Consider the following 15,280-nt stretch of genomic DNA (forward strand, 5'->3'; position numbering starts at 1 on the left):
AGGCAGATTAAAATCAAAATGTAAAGTGTTAAGCTAATTGGACAGTTTGGCACGTTACTTTGGCATATGTTTACCTTCCTGATCCAATACAACATGTCCTGGATTTTTACTACTGCACTAGTTCCATCAGCCCAATTTAAAGGTGCAGTATTTGTATTTGAGTAAGTATTTTCTCATATCATATAGCAACCTGACCAGCCCAACATGACAACACTATTTGTAATCAATATCAGGAGTTCATGATATAAATTACAACTTGATCAGTTTTTCTGGCACATTAGCAGTGACGTTTTTTGAATGAATGAAAAACTTAATTAGAATGACAACATCTAACTTAAAAAAAAAAAAAAAAAAATATATATATATATATATATATATATATGTGTGTATCTATATCCAAATAAAAACCTAGTAAACACCCTAATTTACATAACTATAAAGAAAACAAAAATAAGTGAACAGCAGAATTTTACTTTTTGTTTAATATTCTGCTATAGACAAGATCTGATATTGTGCACTTGGACTTGATTTTTTGTTAATCCGTTCATTTACATGAACCATTTGATTAAAGCAATTCACTAGATTTAATCTTGTGACTTTACATCACACAATATGAGAGAGACAGTCCTTTATAATGAACCAATTCACTAGAATGATACAGACTTTCAAATGCAACATGTGGGAAGAGTTTGATTTTCAGTTTGTTTTTAGTAGTCTTCCCATGGCAACATATGTAAGAAAGATAGAGTCATTGTGAATTCAAATCACTGCAACCTATGTATGATAGAGACTTCTTTAGTATGAACAGATTCACTAGAATAAATCCATACTTTACAAAACGACATATTTGAGAGAGTGAGTCATTTAGTATGAAACAATTCATGAATCTGATCCTTTGCAACATGAATCCGACTTTCCAACACTACATATGAAAGATGCAACACTGCAACTCACTGGAAAAAAGTATTGGAAAAGCAGCAATTTTGTAATTTTAAAACAATGTAAGTCTCACACTACTGAAAAATACAGCTAAGTTAGTTGCTTTCCTTCGCTTAAACACTCCCTAGCATTGTATATCACAAAGCATACTGAGGCTCTTGTCAACAAAAGAGTCTTAATAGGAATATTCAAGCCAGATGGCATAAAGGCCTGTGAAAGCGGATTTTATTTATAAAATAATTGATATCTGGCAGTTACAATGTCAATGTCAAATTTATTTCTAGAGCAAAGTTAGTTTGACCAAAGGGCTTTACATTGATAAACATTGAACAACTTTCAAAACAAATAAAAAAAGATTAAGCTAATCTCTATAATACATTAAAAAGCCAAGGAAAACAACTAGGAAAAAAAAATTTTTTAGTTTAGATTTAAAATCATGAAGTGTTTGAGCAGTTCTAACACACAGTGGAAGGCTACAGTTTAGGGGCAATAACATATCAAATAGATCAGCATGGGTCAGATAAACCAACTCTGTTCACTCGTAAGTGGATTTGTCAGTAAATGTCAGGAAGACAATGTAGCAACTAAAGGATGTTCCTCTAAACAGTTTAATCTGCAACATTCAAGCTAATAAAGCTCATCCCCATACAGCCCACCTAAGAAATACCCTGTAAACAGAAGTGGGACTTTCTTAACAACCACAGCCTGTTCTTAATCCCCACATCTCAGTCTAATGATACTGGCAAGGGGTAAAAGCTGCCCAGCGTGGGAAGGTCCGTGTGAACTCTGACCTGGCACTGCCTGGGCAAAGCGGTCTAGAGCAAGAGCCAGAGAAGGAGGAGAAGGTAGAGACTGGGCAGAGAAAAATCAAGAGAAAGCTTTTCTCCCCAACTGACTGATGACAACCTGCCCCTCTCGCACTCGCCTCGCCCACCGTGAAGACTCATTTAGCATGGTGGATAAGTGTAAATAAGGACAGCAGAAAAATAGGAAGCAAACTGGCAGTAGAAGGGAGGCATGGTGTGAGTACTTGGCTACGAGGAAAAACAATCCCGTCTATTCCTCACACAACAGGATCAGTCACCGCCATCGCCATTTGTCTGATTATTACCGGCCACATTTAATAAATAACCAAACAGAAATACTTAATGCCCACATGTAGGGATACACAATTTATCCGTGCAATACCTGTTGTTTACCAATATCAGTGTTTTTTTTTTAATAAAATTTTTATTTCTTATGTATCATTTACTATATTGGATATTTATCACCAAATATTGTACATTTAATGGTTTTGCCCATTCATCTAATTACAAATTAAAAGAGATAGCAATATATAATAGAAAATATTGTATTGATAAAAAAAAAGATTTTCTTAAACAGCGCTTTCTCTTTAAGAGATGTTCCAAACCTGCATGACTTCTGTGAAACACAAAATAAGATATTTTGAAGAAGGTTGACTTTTGATGATTGACTTTCATTGTGAGACATTTTTAGAACACATCTTTTGTGTTCCATATGGAAGCTTGTTTCTCACAAATGCGAGAATTCTGTATATCACGCAATTACCCTTTTAATTTTATTCAGTGGCAGAAACAAGATTCCATAGTTCCAAAATGAAAACAGGTTTGAAACGACATGAAGGTGTGTAAATGAAGTTGAGCCACCCCTTTAAGAGTGCATGTTGGCACTCTTAATAACTGGCAAGGAAAGAGTGAATGCTAGCAAAGCTGCCTGTTTACAGTAATTCTACTTCAGATGGTCTCAATACCACAGCATTGTCAATAAGTAGACGGATATCTGCTATTCAGCACACACTCAGCATTTAAGTGTCTTTCAGTATAAAAACTTAGTGTGCACACTGTTCAGGCCACTAATGGGATTAGCTCCAACCCTGTCTTGTCAAACTTGATTAATATATTCTGATTGAACAGTCTTGATGGCTGTGTATCCTTCTCAAACCTTTGGATAAAACCCAGATTCTGATGTAATCTCTTTCACACAGTTAAGAAATGTGTGAAATTACTAGGACTAAAGAGCAATTAGAACAATTTTCTCATTTTGTGCTCTAATCAGAGTGTTTAATCCATTTAGTTACTTTAATCTCTTGTTTAGCTTGATTACAGTGAACAAACACGAAAAAGGTTACAGTTGTTACATTAAAGCTACATACTTTCAGCAGCAAAAGCATATTATATGAAACACTTTTCATGCAATTTTCAGAAGCCATTATTTTAGTGTTATATGATCTGTCATAAATCATTCTAATATGCTGGTCTGCTGCTCAAGAAACATTTATTAATAATAGTTTTTGTTGCTTAATATTTTTGAAAAAAGGACATTAATACTTTTATTCAGCAAGATGTAAATTAAAACTTTTATTCCGATTTTTCTCCTAATGTATTGACACAAATGAAACAATTGTTTACATATAGTAAGAGTATAGAGAAATAAAATAAACATGGCTATTAATTTGAAAATCAATCTTAGAAGATTGTTGAGATCTCTCAGATACAGTATATGTGACATGAAATATGAGGCATATGAGATTACTGGTGTCTTTTTCTTAGGATAAAAATAAACCAGCAAACAAAAACATTTTTTTAAAAAAATCTCATTAAAGGTACACTATGTAAGAATTTTGTATCAATATATCCAAAAACCACTTGAACAGTGTTATATATTTCTTTCAGTTGTGTACTTACATTATCCTAAATGTTTCCAAGAATTTGTATATTCAGAGAAATTCACAATTTTACATAGTGCCTGTCCCTTGTCACTTGTCGCCTGTCAATGACGTAATATCCGCGTTATCCCTGGTTTCCAACTATGGTTTCCACTTGTACTGCCATAGTAACCATGGTGACCGATGTGGACAACTGCGTAATATTTAGCGGCACGCTGTTGTTGTTTCGTTCAAATATAATGGATCATGGCAAGCAGACTTTGGGACCAAAGGAGAAATAAAATGAGGATCAATATCGGCATGGCGTTATCGAGATGCCGAGAGCTTTGCGGCAAACCTCGACTTGACAGGGATGCCGCTCTTGCATGTACTTTATTAGACAGGGGAACAAACGTTCATAAAACAAACCAATGTTATATAGCTCAACATGATGAAATGTTAGAATATGATCAGTATGTTATTCTAATGTTGATCTAGCTTACTGCTAGTCTCATATAGCCAACGAACTAAGACATAGAATAACATAACTTTCAACACACTCAAATGCTGTTTATTATGATATTGTAATGCTAGACCAAGTTAAACATCGCTGCTTTACCTCACAAGTTTATTTTGTCAAATAAACTGACCAGTTTGAGAATTAATTCAGCACTTAGTAGTTCGGTAGAATGAAATGTCCTCATTCCTTTATATCCGCGGGACTCGCGGTTGGCGCTGATATCTGTCTCTCATTAGCAATCGCGCCCTGCTTCATACCACAGTCAACCATCAGCATGACAGCAAGTTCCATGATTCCGCTTATTCACTGCGTCATCGATCTATGCCTTTGTTATTGTAAGAGGTTAGCAAAAAAAAAAAAAAAAACTACATATTGTAGCTTTAATCTCCTAGAGGAACATTAAGTATTCTAGTCGCTTAATAAACTTAAGGTTGACCCACTGTAGTCACGTGGACTATTGTAACGATGTCTTTAATAACTTTCTGGGCCAGCAGATGAAATTACCTAGCAGCCTATGAGGGAGTTAGACAGCTCTCAGATTGTTTTCATCAAAAATATCTTAATTTGGGTTCCGAAGATGATCAAAAGTCTTACGGGGTTGGAACAACATGAGGGTGAGTAATTATTGACATAATTTTCATTTTTGGGTGAACTAACCCTTTAAATCATCTGGAAATGGAGAACTTGACTATTCAAGCCCTTTATGATCGTTACTACAAGTCACAATACTAACACTGTAATACACCGCTAAACTGTTAAAATCACCATAAATAATGAATAAATAACACCTTCAATAGCCATCAGCTACACAACATATACATAATTAAAACTTTAGTTCGGGCAAAGCAGAATACTAAATGAGATTAAGAAGTTGAAGTGATATTAAATAATAACTATGGCTAACTGAGATTTGACTCTGCTTCAGTCTGTTTTAACATGCATGCCAGAGACTGAACGGTTCAATTACCAGCCCATCAATAATACAGCAGCCTGAACAAAGCGTTGAGGCAGGGATAGGATGGGATGGGACAGGGGGACAAGCAAGGAATGTAGTGATACTCTGCGCTTAAAGGGAGAAAGCAAGATTTTGGTCAAGAATAGAAAATATGTGGGCTGGTGGAAGACAGCTATGGAATAAGATAGTGGGAAGCTGAAGTCATAAACCGTCTCTGTCGTTGACAGGGGATGGGAGAGGCATGTGGGAGTGAATGAAGGAGACAAAATGTAGATGGATGGGGGCGATGGATGGCGTGGGCGTGGATCATGAACTTGCTGCACGGAGAAGTGGAGAGATTGTTTTTTGATGGAGTGGCAGAGTGGATGAGGAAAACGTAGAATGACGTGCAGGCGTATTGACTGTGACGTACAGATGGATTATGAAGCAGCAATAGAGGAAGAACAGTGAAAAAAGATGAGAAAAGAAACCGAGCGAACTATAATCAATGAAAAGAGCTCCTAACCTTAAGTCCCCATTGGAGGGATGGCAAATGACCTTGTGACCCCTGCGAACTGCTCTGACAGAGATTAACGTGTCCCTGGTCAACAGTGCAATTTATTTAAAAAGTCCCATCAAACCTTGACCAGTTCCTGATCATCAACCTGTTACATGCTTTTCTTGGATTTTATGGAGTGGGTTCCCTAGTGGAAAAGGTCTCACTTCCTCTCATAAATGTTCTTGTCGTGCAAAAATATACACCAGGTGAAAAACCAAGGGACAGATGAGAGATGGAAAAAAATAACTCATGTCTGCTTTTCAGAAATAATGGTCTATATAATGTGTATCTGTAGAATTAATGTTGTTTTCTTAACTTTTCTAGTAAGTTGACGTCTACTGGATGAACTTTTCAAACGAGTGACTGTTTTCCTGCCTTTAAAGACTATAGCATTACCAAATAGAGTTCAAATGTTAGTTATGAAGGTTAATTTCATTGGTTACCCACCCCAACCAAATGAACACCAAACAAGGGTCACTTGATTTTTCGTTTGTTAATGAACTGAATAAGTGTGTTCAAAAATGAACTGAATGAAGGATCTGCAGGGAGTTGTTCATTCAAGTCAGCACCTGAGTTGATTTTGAAGGAGCATTTTTACACCAAACGCTGACTTAAATGATAATGATAAACACAATTAAAATGGCCTAAGCACATTACATTATCAAAACTTTATTTAAACATTCATAAAAAAGTATATGATTCAATGACTCACTAATGGTGCGTTCACACCGGACGCGAATAGAGCGTCTAGCGCGGGTGATTTCAATGTTAAGTCAATGCAAAGATGCGTTACGCGCGTTAAAAAATTCCTGCGGCGCGAATGAGCCGTAGAGCCCGCGCAGTAGACGCAAATTCGCCTAATTCGCGCGTCAAGTTCGCGCGAATGAAGCGTCTGCCGTGTTACGCGCAAATTATTTATTTAGTGCTTTTTGTGCATTCACGCGTTTGACGCGAATTCGCGTCTGCCGCCCGAGTTGAAAAGTCGGAACTTCTGCGTCAATTCGCGCCGCGTTAACCAATCAGGAGCCATCTTGCTGGTGACACATGGTGAAGTAAATATTTTATCACATAAAAACTTGATTTTAATATATGAGACATTCATTTTGTATGCTATTTATTCCATATCTAATCTAGATTATATGAAACATTATTATTATTCTAATGTAAAGAGAACCAACATAATTTAGTGCAAGAACATAGTTTGTGTCTGGACAGTGTTGTGTGAGGGAAAAAATCACAGGACAGTTTAATCACTTTTCTAGTAGCCTAGCTGGCTCCATTTATCATCAAAGCAAAAATAAATTACAGATTAGGTGGGTGAGGGCGAGGGTGATCCTTGCTCCGATGCGGGACAACAGGTCATCAAACTGGTCGCGGGACAGGCGGAAGTACCGCTGAAAGCAGCCGTCATCCAGGCCCAGCTCCTGGAGCAAATGGTGAAACTCGTCAAACTGGGTTCACCTCCGAAGGGTCTGGTGGACCCAAATACGGCGACGATTATCCCTACGCCGCTGTTCTGCTCTCCAGAGCAAATAAAGAGCTGTGACTCTCTCGATGAATGCTCGATCAACATTAGCCGTCTTGTAAAAAGTTGGCCGCCAACAGATTTCGCCTCCGACACGCGTGACGCACGTAAATTTAGCTTCAAGCTTTTGTTTTTTACGTGCGTCAATTTCGCTCTTGACGCGCGAATGGATTTAAAGTGTACACGCGTATAACTAGACGCGGCATGCGAGAACTTGACGCTCAATTCGCGTCTGGTGTGAACGCACAGTAATAACACACAAAAGACAGCCACTTGTCACAACCTACTGGCATATTGATTTAGCCTGTAGAATTAATGAATATTTCAATGACCAAATTAAAAAGAGTTACTTGGATGGATCAAAGTCCTTCTCATCACTACTCTCCTTGAATCAGTTTCCCTCCCTCTTCACATTGTAGTATTTGACTCACATGTCACGTCATCTACTCAAGTCCCACTGGCAACTGTTTACTGCTGTAAATAAATAAGTAATGACTTAGGAGAAGGTAACATCTTCCCTGTTTTATTCATGTTCTTGCCTCTTTGGTTTTACAACTGAACCAAAACATACAGCTTTGCACTCGCTTCTCCTTGCTGTAAGATGGGTGAAAAAGAAGCAAATATTTGAAGAAGAAGCAGGGCAGTTTCAATCGAAAAAGCTTAAATGAGAAATGCATTATACTCAATAGCTATTCGCTTCCGCAAATTAGGCCAGGTTGCATTTCTCCCAACCAAACAAACGGAACGTCCTGGTTGCGTATGCAACCCACCGTTCCCTGAAGGAGGGAACAGAGGACGTAGTCGACGGTCGACTGAATTGGGATCTCGCTAGAGAGCTTATCCTCTTCGAGTACTATTGAACGAGCTAATGTAATTGGCGTGCGTGATTCGCATCACACACTCCGCCCCCGCGGCGCGGGTATAAATACGGAAGTGGATGCATGCACTAGTTGACAGCCTAAGACGGGGGGGACACACCGGACAGTGACGGCAGAGAGACTCTGCCGAGGGAAGACACGGGCTCGCCGCAGGGAGCCGCATCGTGGAAGAATACACATATGGGGTCGCCGTAGGGACCGCAACATATGGACCCAGCCTAACACAGGTTCCACACTGCTTACGAGTGGTAGGCCTAACACCAGACGTTCCGCACGTCCGACGTCGGAGGGGTGTGGAGGAACTCAACAGGGTTCAATTTTAAGGGAACTCAACTGGAGTAGAAATGCACACGTATCCAGTACATAGGAGGGGAATGGCGCAGCAAGCCGACACTTGAACCGGGCTCACGGTGAAACTGGCTTCATGAGAAGGGAGCCCACGGGAAGCAGCGGTTCAACTAGGTGTCGTCCAGCCCCCAACTCTAGAATCTGTTTAGCAAAGCATATCGTCAACGCCCAGGCGGAGCACTTTACACTCATCATAGAGGAGCTCAACACCTAAGTGGACATGTTGCATCCCGGATTTTTACCGAAATGAAGGCAAGCACTAAGTGCAACTTTGCATGGAAACAGCCTTCCCTCTCTGCTGAGTTCCAACAGATATTTGTAGAGCTGGTCTGAGGTCTATGGCTTGCATTCTGTACACGTCCAAGCGAACGGACAGAGAAGCTAGGGCTGGATCTGCCTCAATACGTTGACCGAAAGCGAGCAAGTCCCTACCCTCTAGTAGAGACCATGTGAGCAGGAGAACTGATATAACAGAATTTTTAACTCACTGCCTGCAGTGGCTCAGGGGCGGTCTCTGCAGTGCAGTCGCACCAGGGACAAGGCCCAAGAGGATAAAGAGGGACGCAAGGATTTACAAGACCTTGCTCCTCAGGAACCTGACGATCAGAACGTGCGTCTGCACACTTCTGCAACACGATGAGCGTCGTTTAAACACCGAGGCAACATCATTTTGAGGGTGAAGGAAAACAGCCTACTCCAACCCATTTTGCAGGAAAGAGAGCACTGAAGTGATCGAAAGCTTTCAGGATCTCCTCTGGAGAGAAGATGCACTCAACGACTAGGTTCCACTTCTAAAGGCGTAAGCACGCTACCCATTTCTAGGGGGTGCTCGCAGAAGTGATGGTAACTATCCCATGTCCCTGTGATAGCCACCTGAACCTCCGCGTTCAGATGTAAGACCGCCCGGAATCTCCGGGGGAAGAACGCGTGTGCCATCGTGCCCCGTCCCTGAAAGAGTTTTCAGGGGAAGTCAGGAAGGCTGTCGATGGGAACCAGGTCTAGTTGGGCCAATAAGGGGCAACTATGAAGACCTGTTCCTCTCCTGACTTGGCACGTAGGTGCAAGCGACGGGCGCAAAAAGACAGGAGCATTGCTCAACACAACATGAGAAGATCACTGGGCTTTCCTGAGCATTTTCTGCTCAGCACTTGAGTGTGATAAGTTCACTGAGCTTCAGGAGCATTCCTGCTCAACACCTGAGTGTGATAAACTCACTGAGCTTCAGGAGCATTTCTGCTCAACCCTTGAGTGCGAAGAACTTCACTGAGCACCAGGAGCATTTCTGCTCAGCACTGCGTGTGACGAATTCACTGAGCTACAGGAGCATTTCTGCTCAACACCTGAGTGTGATGAACTCACTGAGCTACAGGAGCATTGCTGCTCAACACCTGAGTGCGATGAACTTCACTGAGTTTCAGGAGCATTTCTGCTCAACATGAAGTGTGATGAATTCACTGACTTGAGCAGGCGCAAGGCGACCATGAGTCGCAGTCGCTTTTAGAAGGCTCACTGGGGTTAAACGCATTTCTGCGGGCCCCTGGGGCAGCTGAGAGCCAGTGTTTGTCCAAGGGTAGTCCGCTCGGTTTGTACAAACACTGGCAGGAAGACGAAACCGGAGGGGCAACTTAGCGGCCCCGGAATAGTCATGACCCAGCTGGACCCAGGGGATGGAGTCTCCACTTGCCCTGGCTATAACTGTTGTGAGGCTCAATGGCGGCACGATTGAGTAGAGTGGGAAGAGTGGAACAAAGCGTCCTCAGAAGCTTCTGACTCCAAGGAGGAGGTGACGGGTGAGTTGTGACATGCAAGGGAAGCTTGCGCAACGGTCGCAATGTCTAACAACTCGAGGCACGAATGCCCGTGTAGTCGAGGGTCGCCCAGGCCCCCGTTAAAACACGCCCTTTGTACATGGCCCCTCTGTTGAAGAGGGTTTGGCAGCAGACGGGGATGAACTATAGTCACACAGGGTGAGCTGCTCTGCCACGGTCACCTCGGGACTCGATCATGAAGCTAGCGCTGAAGCGGTCACATATGGAGGAAGCAAATGGCTGCAACTACCATATACCCCAGGAGCCTCTGAAAGTTCTTTCAGTGGGACCCTTTCTCACTTCAAACACCAGCTGAACACATTCTCATTGGAGAGACGTGTTAGACCGAGTCCACCTCCAAAACTGAAAAAGATATACTCAGCCCGTGGGCGAGATTACTCTCTTCCAGTTGACCTGAAGACCCAACGGGCTCTGGAGCACTCGAAGGGAAGGACACTGTACTGATACTCCACCCTTACACGCAACCCACAGGATGGCCTGCGGTGCGGAAGGATCTGTTTTTAAGCACATGTCTTACAGGTCGGAGCTGCAGACCAATCTTGGGCCAAGATGGTCACGACCCACCACCTAGTAGCACGAAGAACGAGTTTACAACTGGCCTTCGTACCGGCTGGAGGAGCGGCTATATCAAATCCTTCACCGGCAGGATAAGATAAGCACGCACAAGTCAGGAGCACTGCTCAACACTCGGTGTGATGAATATCACTGAATTTTCAGGAGCACGTCTGCTCAACACCTAATGTGATGACTATCACTGACTTGAGCGGGGTAGCCGAGCCTGAGGTGGGGCAGCAAAGTAGAGAGAGTGGTGTTAGTGTGCTGTGCAACACTTACCTGTCCCCACAAGCGGCAGGGGGCGCTCGTGAAGGCGGATGACCGGGTCCTCGAACGCACCAAGCTGCCTGCTGGTGACCAAGGGGGAGCTGAGGGGTGTAAGGCTATACAGGGTCACACCCGCCAGACTGGCCCTCTTGGGACCCAGGATCAGATGAAATTGCTCTCTCTTTAAAGTGTGGGTACCGCTTTTTTTTTTTTTTTTTAGGGAGCCAGCGGCGGAACAGACACACACACAAACAAAGGCTCCACCCGGCCTTCACCCGGGGGGAGGGAGTGACCGTGCCACTCCAAAAGCATCTCATCCATTCCTGGGCGGCCCGCTCCGGAATGCTTTCGCTGTCGCTTGCCACCTGGCTTGGTAGCGCCAGGAGTGGGCTGGGCGTCTCTACTGCGGCCGGCTCCATGCTGAGGCCTGGGTGGAGGCTGCTGCGGAGGGCCAGCAGGAGCGGCGGCCGGGGAACGCCCACGGCGACGAGCAGGCGGAGGAGCTGCCACCGGCGGCGGGTGGAGGCAGCAGCTGGCCACCGGGGCAGGATGTGTCGGATGACCTCCGTCTGCGCTTGAGAGGCAGAGAACTGTTGGATGCAGTTCTCCACCGCGTCACCGACCAGCCCAACCTGGGAAATTGGGGAGACCAGGAACCGAACCTTGTCCGCATCCGCCATACCAACCAGGCTGAGCCAACGAAGGCGCTACTGGACCACCAAGGTGGACATCGCCGGACCGATCACGCACGCTACGACACTCATGCCCAGGAGGGTGAGGTCGGATGCAGTGCGGTGCTCACCTATGAGCGCACGGTCTGGATTACCCTCGTGCATGCCATGGGTGCCCTAGCCTGCAGCAATGCCATGGCACGCAAGAGGAAGCGGCTTGCCCACAGGCTTTGTAAGCTCTGCCCGTCGGAACGGACGAAAACTCACAGGCCTTAGGGGGGAGACGAGGATCCCCCCAAAAGGCAGCGGCCGCCGGACACAGGTGCACCTGTGTCGACAGACCGCTCCAATGGAGGGACACCTCGCAACCCTTCACCGTTCCTCCATCAAGGGTAATGAGGGGGAAAAGCTATTCAGGCAGTTTCTGGCAGAGAAAGATGCTGTTCACCACCTGATAAGCTCTCCATGCATTTCGGGAAAGAAAGGCACTGGGGCGGCGAGCTGAAAACCAGCGCGGCCCGCCCCAAGATACCAAACTCCAGATTCCAACCGAGACTGAACGGGACACGGTGGAGGTTCCACTCGAGCCCGGCAGCCTCGGCGGCCCTTTTCAGCATAGCTGATGATTCTGGATCCGGCTCGGGCAACATTGAACTCCCGGAGGGAGACAATGCAGCCGAGTCATCATCTCTAGAAGTCAGCTCACCCTCCGATGCTGCAATCGGCGTCCTGTCCTCCAGGGGAGCCCCGAGTGAAACCGCTGCCCCACCCATTACAGATGGACCAGCAGACAACACAGGAGGCTCCAGTGGTTGCAGGGGAAGGGAGGAGTGAGGAGCCCACAGGGAACGGTTACCGGGCGGGACATCCAACACTATCCTCCGGTCACCCATCCCACACAGCACCCGAAGGTGGGGCATGGTAATGGGGACTCGCTCTCCGCGAACGAAGGCGAGTCTCGCCCTCAACACTGCGACAATCATCTTCCCACAGTGAAAACATAAGCTGTCCACAAAAAGCTGTCTCAGCGTGCTGTAAGCCCAAACACGTGACACAACAGTTGTGACCATCAGAGAGAGACAGGGAACGACCGCACCCAGAAACGCACCGGCGGAATGACATCTTGAAAAAGACGCAAACGCACCCGTGTTGCTCTTTCAGAAAATAGGACCGTCACCAGTGCCGGAGCACACAGGGGAATGACCGCGGCAACACTGAACAGAGAACTGAAACAGTGAAGCACTCACTTTTCCGCCCTCTAAACAGCCATCAACACACACAAACATTTAGAAATTTGTTGCTGTTAAAAAAGCAGTTGAGAGCTCAAAGCTCGCGATCACCGCTGCACTCGCGCTGTAGAACACCAGCACTGGGAGAGTCTTCCTGAAGAACACCGACACTCTCACTCGTTGTAGACAACAGCAATCTCAGAGACATCAAACGAACGGCTCCGAAGCGAAAGGCAACTAGTGCGTGCATCCACTTCCGTATTTATACCCGCGCCGCCGGGGCGGAGTGTGTGATGCGAATCACGCACGCCAATTACATTGGCTCATTCAATAGTACTCGAAGAGGATAGGCTCTCTAGCAAAATCCCAATTCAGTCGACCGTCGACTACGTCTGACGTTATTGACTGAAAGGGAACTATGATGCATCGGATCCACACACCAAAAGGAGAGAAGCCTTGCATTGCTGGTCAAAATTTCACAACTTCAGCAATTTAAAAACAAGTTCCTGACCAGAACGCAATGTTCAAGAGATGTGTTGTTGGTCCCAACTGCAAAAAGCCAAATCTGAGAGCACGAAAGGAACAAATTGTCCGTACGGCTAAGGTCACAGAAGACGGCTGTGAAGAATGAAAGAGATCGTTCAAGAGCTCTGCAATCATAGATGTGCTGTCAAGTAGGGAGGAGGGGGAGCGACAGAGAGAGAGAGAGAGAGAGAGAGAGAGAGAGAGAGAGAGAGAGAGAGAGAGAGAGAGAGAGAGAGAGAGAGAGCGTAAAAATGTCCCTACATGTGCCATTTCACGTACATGTGAGGAAGACCTGGCTGAGTGAGAAATTCCCTTTTGTGTCTCGGCTTTTATAATAGTTTTTTTCATTACCCTCTTTCTTTGTTGTCTTTGAGATGAGTGGAGTTCTGCATGCCCTGGACAGCGATCATATTAGGCTGTTATTCGTGTTGAGTGGCCTGAAGTAGAGGGGATTGGAAACAGGCACACCAGGGGGACAGGAGTGTTATTTTGTGGGAACTGACACAGCAAGAGCCCTGGCTACGTTCATTCAGATCTGACGGATGTTGGCAATCTCCCAGGATGAAACTTGGCTGTAGCCAGACAAGATAAATGGAACTTGTGCCCAAGATTATCTCCTTCCCCTGACAAATCTAAAGCGAATTTACTTTTTTCCTCTGGTAGGCAGAATATTTTATTCCTAAGGCAAAGAAATATCCTGTCTTTGTCATATAGTAAATACTGCACTAATTTCCCTCTGTATATCTTCCAAACAACAGCACACCTGTGTCCATTGACTTTTGTGGTGTGTAGAAAGTGATTCATATGAGCTACTAATTTAGAACACGTTACAACTTGTTCCTTAACATCTGGATAATCTTGTTTAAAATAAGCTATTTGACAGTTCTGTCGGAACTCGGAAGCATCAAAACATTCTGGATTTCGTCGTTATTTCAATGCTCAGATAAACCACTGGCCTTTTTATCACTGTCTTACGAAACAAAACACGACACAAAGTTCTAGAGGGATATTTCCAGAGCAGTTTCTATTCAGATATATTTCTCTTCAGACAAAAAAGCTGCAAAATACTAAAACGTTGCTTACTGGATACACTTTCATGACCTCATGGAGGAGGTAATTAAGATCCATAGAAAAATCCCAATAATTATGCATTAAGTTACAGAGCAAATAAACCATTTCAGCATCATCTCTCATTCTAAATAACTAACCTTATAAAACATTAACATTATTAACAACTGAAACATTATTTATTAAAAGTAATTTAGAACTTAACTGCTTATTTTCTCCTCAAATACTTGAATTATGGAAATTCTCAGACCTAAATGAAACCTGATTTTGAGATATTATCAAAGCTTTAACCCTCTGCTGTACCACAATGTTGACATGGACTTTTCAGAAATGTACCACTGTTTTTATTGGAGGTGAAATTTGGGATCAAAATTATAACAGTTTATCTTAAAGAAGCATTTGAAAAATCATTGCATTTTTCTCATTATTTATATACAGAATAGGGTCTCTCTAAGACCTCAAACATAATACATTTGAAGAAAGTTATCAAGTCAGAAATTAGTTTTTAATCAATTCTTATGAGATTGAGAAAAAGGAATTAAAAATCCTGTAGCACTTTACCTTTCTCATTGTAAAGTATATTTCCCCCAAAATGGTAGCAGAACAGAACATGTGAGTTAATAAGCCAAAACATTAATATGAACGCCAATTAAAAATTAAAATCACTCTGACATGGACATTACTCAGAGAAACATGCAAGAAAAAAAAGTTGAAAAAAAGAAGAAAGGAAAATGTAGCACTAAATATTAAATCCTGTATAAGCACTGG

At 43.7% G+C, this 15,280-nt stretch overlaps 1 protein-coding gene across 17 annotated transcripts in view; it reads right to left on the bottom strand.

Annotated features, from left to right (window-relative positions):
* The window catches only part of chl1b (cell adhesion molecule L1-like b), a 104,038-nt gene that overhangs the window by 37,005 nt on the left and 51,753 nt on the right, over nt 1-15,280 (bottom strand). The window lies entirely within an intron of this gene.

This window comes from Siphateles boraxobius, unplaced genomic scaffold (assembly GCF_051911475.1).
Source record: "Siphateles boraxobius isolate OS27281-9 unplaced genomic scaffold, OSU_SipBor_1 41, whole genome shotgun sequence".
Classification (NCBI taxonomy): Eukaryota; Metazoa; Chordata; class Actinopteri; order Cypriniformes; family Leuciscidae; genus Siphateles; species Siphateles boraxobius.